Source organism: Rana temporaria, chromosome 1, assembly GCF_905171775.1.
Source record: "Rana temporaria chromosome 1, aRanTem1.1, whole genome shotgun sequence".
Lineage (NCBI taxonomy): Eukaryota > Metazoa > Chordata > Amphibia > Anura > Ranidae > Rana > Rana temporaria.
In genome coordinates, this window is record NC_053489.1 from 561,292,467 (window position 1) to 561,306,914 (window position 14,448).

General features: G+C 41.3%; 1 protein-coding gene across 4 annotated transcripts in view; it reads right to left on the reverse strand.

The window, feature by feature from the left end:
• LOC120921507 (caspase-3-like) overlaps positions 1-13,966 on the reverse strand; it is a 45,956-nt gene extending 31,990 nt beyond the window's left edge. Inside the window, exon 1 of one of the 4 annotated variants that reach the window (XM_040334029.1) lies at positions 13,855-13,966. The gene's annotated coding sequence lies outside the window, so the exon portion shown is untranslated. Of the gene's footprint in view, positions 1-7,684; positions 7,787-13,839 lie in introns of those variants that run through there. The other 3 variants (XM_040334011.1, XM_040333995.1, XM_040334020.1) reach the window with 3 other exon arrangements.
• Positions 13,967-14,448: the final 482 nt, after the last annotated feature.

The window sequence follows — 14,448 nt, forward strand, 5'->3', positions numbered from 1 at the left end:
TTTTTTTTTACCAAAAATATGTAGAAGAATACGTATCGGCCTAAATTGAGGAAAAAACATTTTTTTATATATTTTTTGGAGATATTTATTATAGCAAAAGTACAAAATATTGATTTTTTTTCAAAATTGTCACTCTATTTTTGTTTATAGCGCAAAAAATAAAAACCGCAGAGGTGATCAAATACCACCAAAAGAAAGCTCTATTTGTGGGAAAAAAAGGAAATCAATTTTGTTTGGGAGCCACATGTCGCACGACCACGCAATTGTCAGTTAAAGTGACGCAGTGCCGAATCGCAAAAAGGGGCCTGGTCCTTTAGCTGCATAATGGTCCGGGGCTTAAGTGGTTAATGGACTTCTCTCACTCACCAAAAAAATAAAAAATCTGCAGCACTGAGAAAATATTACTATGGGTGCTAGTGATGCATGAGAAGCACCAACTTTTGGTTAAAGCTGATCTCAAGCTTCTATTAAATTTTAAATAGTTCATTTGGACGGAGCTGGTCTTCACCTTCCATACCTTCACTAACAGCTACACCTCACTGTGTGCCCTGTATAAACTGTGTGCATCAACTACATACAGTATACAGCGCTGTGTTCTAGCAAAGGGAAAAGATCTTCCCACTCCACTAACAGACGAAAATCGAATCTGGATAATAAAAAAGGAATAACATGTGTTGAGGTGTCCTTAAGGTGCATAAACTAACCAAATTTGTGTGAACAGTACAAATATTAAAGGAGTTGTAAAGGAAAACATTTTTTTTTTCTGAAATGACTGTTTACATGGTATAGAGACATAATAGTTACCCGATTCCTTTTAAAAATGATTCACAATAGATACAAATCAATCATATAATGTACCTGCAGTTTCTAGTTTTGTTTTTGCTGTTGTTTCCTGCTTCTGTGATGTACAGAGCCACAGAGCCAATACAGGGCAGTGATGGTTTGGAAAACTAAACTGATTGGTGCTGAGGGGTTTTAGACACACAGTAATCACACCTCCTTGATTAGTGACCACAGAGAGAAAGCTCCCAGTAATGTGGTTATCAGGAAACAGACAACCAGGAAGTGTGGAGATCATAGAAGAATTACAGCAACTTGAGAGCAAAAACGAACATTGAGGACATGAAAACCGCACTGCATTAAGGTAAAGGAAGCTATTAAGATAAAAAAATTCCTTTACAAACCCTTTAATCCATATCACAATCAGAAAATGCTCAAAATTCATCACTTTTTGAAACGTTTTTTTTGGATAGAGTGGACAGGGATTAGAGCCATAGAGTCCATTTTTATTGCTATCTGTGACTCTTTTAGGGAGATTAACTCTCTCTGTCCTGTTTACTATTTTAATTGAAGGTGAAAGTAAAGAGCATCCCACATTTTGAGCTGTCCTCAGAAAAGTAATAGAGGGAAAATCTTCCAATGGGGAAACCTGGGGGTTCCCAAGGGATTTCCTTAACCACTTAAGCCCCGGACCAATATGCTGCCTAAAGACCCAAGGGGTTTTTACAGTTCGGGACTGCGTCGCTTTAACAGACAATTGCGCGGTCGTGCGACGTGGCTCCCAAACAAAATTGGCGTCCTTTTTTCCCCACAAATAGAGCTTTCTTTTGGTGGTATTTGATCACCTCTGCGGTTTTTATTTTTTGCGCTATAAACAAAAATAGAGCGACAATTTTAAAAAAAATGCAATATTTTTTACTTTTTGCTATAATAAATATCCCCCAAAAACATATATAAAAAAAATTTTTTCTCAGTTTAGGCCGATACGTATTCTTCTACCTATTTTTGGTAAAAAAAAATCGCAATAATCGTTTATCGGTTGGTTTGCGCAAAATTTCTAGCTTTTACAAAATAGGGGATAGTTTTATTGCATTTTTATTTTTTATTTACTACTAATGGCGGCGATCAGCGATTTTTTTCGTGACTGCGACATTATGGCGGACACTTCGGACAATTTTGACACATTTTTGGGACAATTGTCATTTTCACAGCAAAAAATGCATTTAAATTGCATTCTTTATTGTGAAAATGACAGTTGCAGTTTGGGAGTTAAACACAGGGGGCGCTGTAACATTTAGGGTTCAGAGTGTGTGTGTTTACAACTGTAGGGGGGTGTGGCTGTAGGACTGACATCATCGATCGAGTCTCCCTAATAAAAGGGATCACTCGATCGATGCGCCGCCATAGTGAAGCACGGGGAAGCCGTGTTTACACACGGCTCTCCACGTTCTTCAGCTCTGGGGAGCGATCGCGACGGGGCGGCTATAAACGAAAGACGCCGTCGTCCCGGATCGCTCCCCGAGGCTTGCCGACCGCTGCATGTACCGGGGGGGGGGGGGGTCCCGATCGGACCCCCCACCCGCGTCAAGCAGAGGACGTATAGGTGCGTGCATGTGCCTGTCCGTGCCATTCTGCTGACGTATATTTACATGAGGAGGTCGCAAAGTGGTTAAATGGCAGTGATTGTCTATCCCTTCTTGTTTGGCTATGGGACAAGAAGTGAAGGGAAATCTCTGAAATGGGATATAGATGGGTTATGACTCACTCTTACTCTACCCAAAAAAAATATTTTGTCACAGTTCTGCTTTTACTATAGATGCACCGCAAATGTGGTTATCAGATTTGTGTTTTTCATGCAAAAAACATGTGACAATACACGCCTTAAAAGTTGCAGGAGCTTCTTTGACACATTTGGTGCACAAAGGTCGCACGTTCAAGTGAGTGGCCTGCCCTATATACACGATGTGTGGAAACACGCAAAAAAAAAAAGTGAGCAGAAACATACGCAGTGTAAAAGGGAGCTTAAATTGGTTGTAAACCCTCACATAAACCCAGTGAAGTGACTGGCCCCAGATGATACACAGAGATGAAACAAATCTTCCTACATAAGTTGTACCTGTCTATCTGCGGTCTTCTTTACATCCATTAAATGTGGTGAATTTATAAAGCTCAACTGAGAGTTCAGAAAAAAAGGGGGAGGAGAGATGAAATTACAATCTGCAGAGTTCAGTGAGGAGAACAGAGCTGATTAGAGAGAAGAGACATACCCCCGTCCTCACAGCTCACAGGAACAGAGCGGAGACTTTCAACCTGCTGGAAATCTCTCCCCTGTCACCATTTTTCTCTTGGTGTCAGGAAAACTAGTCAGAAGGGACTCATGCTGATAGCAGAAAAACAAAGCAGCAGATAGAAAGGATACTTAGTGCTCTTAATTAAGACAAGTACACACTATAGGCGGATATGCTTTGTTGATATTTTATGAACCATGGTTCTATGGTCAAAATGTAAAAGATCAGAACATTGTATTTTAATTATTTCTAGCCTACTCCTATTAGTCTTAACAATCTTAACGTTTGTAAGCTTATTTTGTGAACATCCCCACACATTTGTTTTCTTCAATTCTGTGACACGTATTCATTATACCTTGTTGATAAGCACTCCTACGTCACAGAATTCACTGGGTTTGCCTTCTGACCTGCAGAGGTGCTGAGAGGAGGAGTTTTCAGGAGGTGGAGTCAGTAAATGAATCACTGTAATCACTGTTGCAGGCAGCAAGGTACTATGGTGGCGTACTCAATGTTAAGTATGGCCGTCGTTCCCGCCTCGCATTTTGAATTTTTTCAAAAACGTGGTTTACGTAAGTCGTTCGCGAATAGGGATTTGCGTAGAATGACGTCACCGTCATGAGCATTGGCTTGTTCCGGGTTAATTTCGAGCATGCGCACTGGGATACCCCCACGGACGGCGCATGTGCAGTTAAAAAAAAACGTTGTTTACGTCGGGTCACAACGTATTTACATAAAACACGCCCCCATCACAGAGATTTGAATGCCATGCCATTACGCCGCCAAAGATACACTACGCCGCCATAACTTACGGCGCAAATTCTTTGAGGATTCGAAAAAAAATAAAAGTTACGGCGGCGTAGTGTATCTTAGATACACTGCGCCAAGCGGAGATATGCGCAGCTGTACGTGGATCTGGCCCTAAACCCTTTTCTGACACTTGTTGCTTACAATTAAAAATCTGTATTTTTTGCTAGAAAATTACCTAGAACCCCCAAACATTATATATATATTTTTAGCAGAGACCCTAGAGAATAAAATGGTCGTTGCAATATTTTATGTCACACTGTATTTGCACAGCGGGCTTTCAAATGCATTTTTTTTTGCGGAAAAATACACTTTAATTAATAAAAAAAAAAAACTAAACAGTAAAGTTAGCCCAATTTTTTGTATAATGTAAAGATGTTACACTGAGAATCGTGATCTTTATTCTAAGCAAATAAAATTGTAATTCTCATTTTATCCAGAATTGTGCAGCTCTAACTTGATCTAGCTTCTTTTATGTTAGAAGTGTGCAGCACGCCCGCTGTGATGTGCAGCACTCTCTTCCTGTGACCACTGTGTCACTAACAATCAGGGCCGCCATCAGGAATTATGGGGCCCCTTACACAGCTTCAGGCATGGGCCCCCTGGAGCAGAGAACCGGGGGGGGGGGGGGTGCTGCCGCCATAAAGGGCCCCTGGGCCCTTTAATAAAAAAAAATATATATATATATATAAAAAAATATATATATTTTTTTTTAAAAAGGGGGTTGCCATCTGGGGCCCTGGGGACCTCTGGGCCCTTTAATAATATAATATATATATATATAAATGTATGTGTGTGTGTGTATATATATATATATATATATATATAAAGGGGTGTTGCCATCCAGGACCTCTGGGCCCTTTAATAAAAATGAAAAAATAAACCTCTGGGCCCTTTAATAATAATAATAAAAAAAAAAAAAAAAAAATATATATATATATATATATATATATATATATATATATATAATTAAAAATAAACATTTATGAAAAAAAGGGGGGTTGGCATCCAGGGCCCTGGGGACCTCAGAGCCCTTTAATAATAATAATAATAAAAAATATATATATATATATATATATATATACAGTGAGGAAAATAAGTATTTGAACACCCTGCTATTTTGCAAGTTCTCCCACTTGGAAATCATGGAGGGGTCTGAAATTGTCATCGTAGGTGCATGTCCACTGTGAGAGACATAATCCAGAAATCACAATTTATGATTTTTTAACTATTTATTTGTATGATACAGCTGCAAATAAGTATTTGAACACCTGTCTATCAGCTAGAATTCTGACCCTCAAAGACCTGTTAGTCTGCCTTTAAAATGTCCACCTCCACTCCATTTATTATCCTAAATTAGATGCACCTGTTTGAGGTCATTAGCTGCATAAAGACACCTGTCCACCCCATACAATCAGTAAGAATCCAACTACTAACATGGCCAAGACCAAAGAGCTGTCCAAAGACACTAGAGACAAAATTGTACACCTCCACAAGGCTGGAAAGGGCTACGGGGAAATTGCCAAGCAGCTTGGTGAAAAAAGGTCCACTGTTGGAGCAATCATTAGAAAATGGAAGAAGCTAAACATGACTGTCAATCTCCCTCGGACTGGGGCTCCATGCAAAATCTCACCTCGTGGGGTCTCAATGATCCTAAGAAAGGTGAGAAATCAGCCCAGGACTACACGGGAGGAGCTGGTCAATGACCTGAAAAGAGCTGGGACCACCGTTTCCAAGGTTACTGTTGGTAATACACTAAGACGTCATGGTTTGAAATCATGCATGGCACGGAAGGTTCCCCTGCTTAAACCAGCACATGTCAAGGCCCGTCTTAAGTTTGCCAATGACCATTTGGATGATCCAGAGGAGTCATGGGAGAAAGTCATGTGGTCAGATGAGACCAAAATAGAACTTTTTGGTCATAATTCCACTAACCGTGTTTGGAGGAAGAAGAATGATGAGTACCATCCCAAGAACACCACCCCTACAGTGAAGCATGGGGGTGGTAGCATCATGCTTTGGGGGTGTTTTTCTGCACATGGGACAGGGCGACTGCACTGTATTAAGGAGAGGATGACCGGGGCCATGTATTGCGAGATTTTGGGCAACAACCTCCTTCCCTCAGTTAGAGCTTTGAAGATGGGTCGAGGCTGGGTCTTCCAACATGACAATGACCCGAAGCACACAGCCAGGATAACCAAGGAGTGGCTCTGTAAGACGCATATCAAGGTTCTGGCGTGGCCTAGCCAGTCTCCAGACCTAAACCCAATAGAGAATCTTTGGAGGGAGCTCAAACTCCGTGTTTCTCAGCGAAAGCCCAGAAACCTGACTGATCTAGAGAAGATCTGTGTGGAGGAGTGGGCCAAAATCCCTCCTCCTGTGTGTGCAAACCTGGTGAAAAACTACAAGAAACGTTTGACCTCTGTAATTGCAAACAAAGGCTACTGTACCAAATATTAACATTGATTTTCTCAGGTGTTCAAATACTTATTTGCAGCTGTATCATACAAATAAATAGTTAAAAAAATCATACATTGTGATTTCTGGATTTTTTTTTTTGATTATGTCTCTCACAGTGGACATGCACCTACGATAACAATTTCAGACCCCTCCATGATTTCCAAGTGGGAGAACTTGCAAAATAGCAGGGTGTTCAAATACTTATTTTCCTCACTGTATATATATATATATATATATATATATATATATATATATATATATATATATATATATATATATATATATATATAAACAAAAATAAAAAAATAAACATTTATTAAAAAAAAGGGGGGGTTTGCCACACATGGGGCCCTGGGGACCTCTGAGCCCTTTAATATTATATATATATATATATATATATATATATATATATATATATATATAAAGACAAAAAAATATATATATAAAAAAAATATATATAAAAAAATATATATATTTTTTATAAAAAAAGGGGGGTTGCCATCCGGGGCCCTGGGGACCTCTGGGCCCTTTAATAATAATAATAATAATATTATATATATATGGGGACCTTTAAAATGGCTCTTTATTAAAAAATAAAATACAAATATATATAAAAAATATTTTTTTTTATAAAAAATAAATAAAAAAAGGGGGGTTGCCATCCGGGGCCTCCGGGCCCCTGGGGACCTCCGGACCTCTAAAAAAAAAATTTGCCCTAAAAAAAAAAAAAAAAAAAAATTTTTTTTTTTTTTTTAAAGGGGGTTGCCATCCGGGCCCCTGGGGACCTCCGGGCCCCTTACAGGTGTAATGCCTGTACCCCCCTGATGGCGGCCCTGCTAACAATTACTGCCACCAATAATGGGTAACCGGGTTATCATGTGATCGCTATGATTGGTGAGAGAACATTGGTGAGAGCGTGCCTGCACTGAATACATGAAAAGGGAAAGCTGAAGTTCAGCTGACACACGAAAATATCTGTATACATAAAATTGTAGCTCCCATGTTTTATACCCGCTTAGATGTAAGTACGGAAGGCTTCATCTACCTCAGGACTGTTGTCTTGTTTTGGCCTCCCTCTCTTATGAAGCTATTCACAAAATACACAGCCCCAGGCTGCATTTTGAGAATGGCCAGGAGGAAAGGGAAGCAGACACAACTATAGGGCTGGGGTCTATGAGAACTGCAATGCCTGCATCCAAGTGGGCACAGAATTTATTTTCTGCCAGTGGATTGAATAAATGCTGTAATACTGGGGAGAGTTTTTTTGTGAGCAGAGTGGGACTGCATTATAGTAAAAAATGCCCACTACTGACATATTCCCCCCACACCCCCAGCTGTTCCTAACCACTTACCTTCTTCCATGTCCACGTTGTTGGATCCAGTGTTTCCCCCCTCAATTCCTGCTTTCACAGGAAAACCTGAGGGCAGCGGAGCCATAGGCTACAGTCAGTCAAACTCCTGTAAGGCGAGAGCAGGGACAGCTATGTACACCTTCCCACATGGTGCGGGACTCAAAGGGAGCATGCAAGCAGGTAGCAGGTAGGCACCATATGGAGGGGAGGAGCATACAGCACTGGCAGGGACTGCCAGAAGAGGACAAAAACCATTATTCTGTGCAGCGTCATTAAAAGGTCAAGCTATTGTTGACTGTTATTGACTTAGCTTGGATCCAGTGTTTGACAAGAACTCATTGAAACAATACAAAAAGCTAAACATGTGTACTTTCTTAAATAAAGCTAACTATAGATGGATCGAAATATGACAGGTTGAGCAGGGACCGACCTAACTTCTGTTCAGCTATGGCCTGTCCTGTTCATGGGAAGTCAATCTAACAATCAACTTCTCATAAACAGACTTGTTGGGAAATTTTGCTTCAATCAGCACATGCAGCCAGTTGGATGCAGCTCTAATCAATGTATTCTCATGACAAGGGAGTCTCACTCTCACATTACAAAGACACAGTGGGGAGGATTTCTGCATCCACCTCGAATGCGTCGCTGTGGGAATCGGTTTGTATTTCTTAGGTTCAGCCCGCTGGCTGAATAAAGAAAAAGCCATGTATTGCCAGCTTTATAGTGCACATTGCCCAATATACCACAATAGTATGTTGTTTTACAGAACAGCCCAACCACTGTTATGCAAATGCTTTCCCTAATATAACAATGGCATGTGGCAGAAATGTTCCCACCAGAAGCTGAACAGTATTTAACAAAATTAACAAAACCGAGGCACCTTTTACACAGGCGAACCGCCCGGAGGATTGATCCGTTGATCCCTGCTGAGCAGGCGGATGACAGGTCCATCTCTGCTCACTGTGCTGGACCTGTCACAGCCCTCTCCTCTATGGGGAGATCGGATGAAAACGGACCACCTGTCCAGTCTGCTGCTGATGACAGAAGCATGTAAACTGACCACAGTGTCTGGTTTTAGCAGCCATGATACACCGTGGTCAGTTTACAGAGGGATGGGGAGAAACTGGTAGGATCAGCCAGGTTTTTTAGGTGTTACAGGGGACCAAATGACACATGACATGTGAAGGCCTGATCCTAGTGACCATTAACCACCATATACTATAACCACCTCTGTACCTACCCCACCAGCCCAATAATACCAGGGACCACGCTGTGGAGTAGAATTGGCCTTCATGCCTCTTTATTTAAATATAAAATTTAAACATAAATAACTTTAAATAACTATATACACATTTTAACTCCTAGTGGTCTAAAGACCACACCTCTCACATTGTACACTGGGACAACAAATTATTATCTAGGCCTCAGTCGCGAGACGCTGACTCAGAGGCAGCATAACCGTCCTCAGTGACATGACACTTTTAACCCCTTCCTGTTAACCCACGTCAACAGCAAGGTACTCAAATAACCCCCATACTACGTATGGGTACAACCTTTTTCACACCTTTTTCACACTTCTCCTGTCTTACCCAAAACCGCCTTACCAAAGCCTAACACCAGGGAGGGTGGGTGGGCAGTTTCTTCCCTTGTGTGTAATGGAGGAGTGAAAAAAAACGTCACTTCCTCCAGGGTAACCACTCCTACAACCCATGAAACTTCCTGTCTTACGGCCAGCCCACCCTGTCATGCCGGCCCTCCCCCAACTCTGTTTGCTCCGTGCCTCTCTGGACAAGCACTTTGTCTCATAACATGCTTTAAAGGAGCAGGATCCATTTTTTTTTTGGGGGGGGGGGGGGGGTTAACAAACGCTTTAATTATTTTTTCATTTAGTGCATTAATAACACCAATATGCAAATGAGGTGCTATTAAGAACTACATGAATCTGCTGTATGTTTCAATAAAGTTACAGGGCTATTTGAAACAAGTGGCAGGACTTTTTAAACCTGGCCATTTTAAAGGGACATACATCTAGAAAAGTGTCAATATGGATTTATTGAATTCCTCCAATTGTGTACTAGATAAACAGAGAAAATATCTTGTTGTTTTTTAATTTTTTCTAAATATGTCAGTGCTCTCAGAGAATCCCATTCTTGCTAACCGTCCAATGTCACACACCCAATACCTCACCCAAATAATACAATGTTGTTCGTTCTACAGATACACCAGAATCCCCTAAAAAGGTTATACAATCAACACCAATATTAGGACTTAGCTCTCTTAATTTAAATGACTGATGTAGCAGCTTTCTATTTATTTTAATAATTCTTTTCTGCATAGTATAAGTTCGATAGCAATTAGTTCATTAGCAGAAAAATGTTAGTAGGTAAATATAGGCTAAATGCAGCCACAAGCCACGCTAAGCAGTTAGATAAATCAAATCAAAGGCAGTTCAGGTGTATAAAAAAAGTAAGCCAGTTTTATCCCCCGTTTACATCGGGGTGATTTGAAATGCAATTTGACATGGCACTATATACCACCTAGCCTGGCTCTGTATACAACCTAACCTGGCACTGTATACAACCTAACCTGGCACTGTATACCACCTAACCTGGCTCTGTATACCACCTAACCTGGCACTATATACCACCTAACCTGGCACCTAACCTGGCAATTTATATCACCTGGCCAATGAGGCTGTAGCAATGTTCCTGCATGACGTTAGCCCTCACACGTCACTTGTTTACTTTTTTTGTGCTTGTTTGCAAAATTAAAGTGGGCCAATCTGGATGAAGTCCAGGGCCACATTTTTGTCCCAGTCCATCCCTGGCCGCAGGGCAGTATTCCAACATGATAACGACCCCAAACACACGTCCAAGATGACCACTGCCTTGCTAAAGAAGCGGAGGGTAAAGGTGATGGACTGGCCAAGCATGTCTCCAGACCTAAACCCTATTGAGCATCTGTGGGGCATCCTCAAACGGAAGGTGGTGGAGCGCAAGGTCTGTAACATCCACCAGCTTTGTGATGTCATCATGGAGGAGTGGAAAAGGACTCCAGTGGCAACCTCTGAAGCTCTGGGGAACTCCATGCCCAAAATATTGACACTTTGGGCCCAATTTGGACATTTTCATTTAGGGGTGTACTCACTTTTGTTGCCAGTGGTTTAGACATTATTTTGAGGGAACAGCAAATTGACACTGTTATACAAGCTGTACACTCACTACTTTACATTGTAGCAAAGTGTAATTTCTTCAGTGTTGGCACATGAAAAGATATAATAAAATATTTACAAAAATGTGAGGGGTGTACTCAATTTTGTGAGATACTGTAGGGTGGCAGTAAAAACGTGCATGCAGCATTCTTAGCATTGTACCACAACACACAGTAGTGTGTTATTGAATGTTTCAGTGTGCTGCAATGCAGGTACACTACAGAATGTGCATTGGTGTGTCATTCAGAATTAATTGTATTAACATGGGGAATTGGGGAATGTGCATCCCTGTGCAGTGTGGCAATGTGCACTGCTGCAACTGGACTCTCAATATAAACAGATATATCACTTTGGGGATTTATGTTACCAGATATGACTGTTGTCTATTAGAGTAATGTGCCTATTGATAAACTATAAAACTATGCTGGTGTAGTTGTCTGGTGTCATCCTATACCAACATTATGGGTACATAAATCACCACAAGGCTGGAATCGGCATACATAGTGTGTTTAGCATTGGGAAACCTGCCATGGAAAGTCAGTAATATGGTGAGACAATGACTCACAGAAACTAGGACTGAAAAGATAATAGGAGAGTGAGGGGATACTCATACCGACCTGCACAACTAAAAGGGGGAGAGAAAAATACTGACCTGGACAGGTAAGAAACAGCCAAAGCTTTTTTTCTCAGAAAATAGGTGCAGGAACTCAACCACGACCCCGTTCAGATTTCACAAACAGTAGAAGGGTCTTAAAGGGGCATTAAATACCAGGATTGCATTACATACAGAGTGTAGAGTTCAGGGGGTTACGCACAGAGTGCAGAGCTGTCACTTGTAAACACAGAAACCAGACTTCTGTGTTTACAAGTGATTGTGCTGAGCAGTCACCAAAGGGTCTGAGCCAGAGGTGGTGGAACTCAGTTCCCCCAAGTTTCCCCTGAAAAAAAAAACTGGAAACAGCCCACAAGAGAGACAATGACCTGCATTACTAAGAGACAGTTTTGGTGAGAGAGAGAGAGAGAGAGACTGACCAGGGGAACTTAGAGACAGCTGTAGATAAATTTACCAAAGGATCTAAGAGACAGTCCCAGAGAGAGGAAGAAACTGACCAGAAGAGACAGGTACGGAGAGAGAGGGAGAGAGTGAGCGAGAAAGAGACACTGACCAGGGGAACTAAGACAGTCCTGGAGAGAGGAAAATAGTGGCCAGGAGAGCTAAGAGACAGCTGTGGAGAGAGGACAATACTGACCAAAAGAACTAGGAAACAGCCCTGGAGCAAGAAAGCGAGAGATACAGACCAGAAGAACTAAGAGACAGCTGGAGAGATATTTACCAAAGGATCTAAGAGACAGTCCCAGAGAGGGGAAGAAACTGACCAGAAGAGACAGGTACAGAGAGAGAGGGAGAGAGTGAGCGAGAAAGAGACACTGACCAGGGGAACTAAGACAGTCCTGGAGAGAGGAAAATACTGGCCAGGAGAACTAAGACATTCCTGGCCAGGAGAACTAAAAGACAGCCCTGGAGAGAGGACGATACTGGCAGCCCTGGAGAGAAAGAGGGAGAGAGAGAGAGAGGGATACTGACCAGAAGAGCTAAGGGACAGCCCTGGAGAGAGGACGATACTGGCAGCCCTGGAGAGAAAGAGAGAGGGATACTGACCAGAAGAGCTAAGGGACAGCCCTGGAGAGATAGAGAATGAAGGAGATACTGACTAAAAGAACTAGGAGACAGTCCTGGAGGGAGAGAGATAGTGACCGTAAGAACTAAGAGACACTCCCAAAGAGCGAGAGAGAGAGAGATACTGACCAGATGATCTACAAGACAGCTCTGGAGAAAGAGAGAATGTGAGATACAGACCTACATAACAGCCCTAGAGAGAGAAGGTAGATAATGAACAGAAGAACTAACAGACAGTCCTGGAGAGAGAGTGACCTGAAAAAATAAAAGATAGTCATGCAGAGAGAGAGAAATTGGGGTACTGACTCGAAGTCCAGGAGAAAGAGAGGGAGATATTAATGCCCGGTACACACAATGAGATAATCGGACGAATGATCGTCCGTTTTTTTTTTGTTTTTTTTTTGCATGCTAATTTTAATATCAAAAAAATGTAGCAGATAAGGAAGGACAGTAGGTAGGGTTAAGTGGAAAATGACCTCAGGTGAGGTCGTGAAAATAAGGGGTTACTATGGGCCACACTATAGTGATCTTAATTTTAATATCAAAAATGAAGAGGTTACTAAAGTCACGAAAATTCTCGTAAGACAAAACAAAAGTTTGGAAGTGATGTAGTGTATTGTATTTTCAGACAACTGTACTGATTAAACCAAAATCGTAAGATTTGGTATCGTAAGAGAAAACATTTTGTGCTTGTCCCATTGGCTGATATTGGAAGGACGAGAGAGAGAGAGAGAGAAAGAAAGAGAAAGAGAGAGTGTGAGAGAGAGAGAGAGAGAGAGAGAGAGAGAGAAAGAGAGAGAAAGAGAGAGAGAGAGAAAGAGAGAGTGTGTGTGTGTGTGTGTGTGTGTGTGTGTGTGTGTGTGTGAGAGAGAGAGAGAGAGAGAGAGAGTGTGAGAAAGAGAGACAGAGAGAGAGAGAGAGAGAGAGAAAGAGAAAGAGAGAGAGTGAGAGTGTGTGTGAGAGAGAGACTACGAAACTGCCATAGAGAACAGTTTGACCGGAGAGAAAGGTTTCCCTGTAGAGCCTTGGAGAGAGATAGCATTACTGCCCTGGAAAAAAAAGAGAGAGACTGGAAAAAACCCAAATAAACTGCATATTCTGAGAATGGCCTTGGTAACATTTTTAAATGATAAAAAGCCAAAGCTAAGGAAATGCAGAAGGACTATCATCATGAAAATTATTTCACAGTACATTACATGGCAGCTTTAACATAAAGCCATAGATAAAATAAACCTGACCTTTGTATGAGAATAACAATTTACGTACGCTGTTTGTTCTTACCGCACTTGTAGTAGGAAGAACGGATTTCCAAACCGTATCTGGTGTAAAGACTGTAAGTGAAAGCTGGAAGACAAGTGTTATATTAGTCTATGATGAGCAGCAGAGGGCTGGGTCATTATCACTATTCTCAGGCATGGTGTGGGTCACTGGGTGAGTCAGTGTTATTTGTAAAGAAGGAAGTTAGACAGTTGTACTTGAATTAGAAGGACTGTCCCTGGAACCAAATCCCTCTACTCATCCCACTATAACTAAAATATCCCTCTTCTTGGTCTGAAAAAGGAGAAAAAATATATAGCAGTGAAGTTAGACAAAATAAGAGCTGTTTATCTTGAACATACATTAGTTTTGTGTGAATGGGGACACAATTCAGTGCTACAAGGCTACTCTCTCTCCCCAGGTCGTATGTTATCTATTCATAAAGCATAGAGAGAAGTGAGAAAACATTGCATTATGGCCACCAAATCTGACTAAAGATATTTATCATTTCCATTTATTGGCCATTATGCTGTATTTTCTGAATTTACGTTACTCTTTATTAACCACTTGCTTACTGGGCACATAAACCCCCTTCGTTCCCAGGCGAAATTTCAGTTT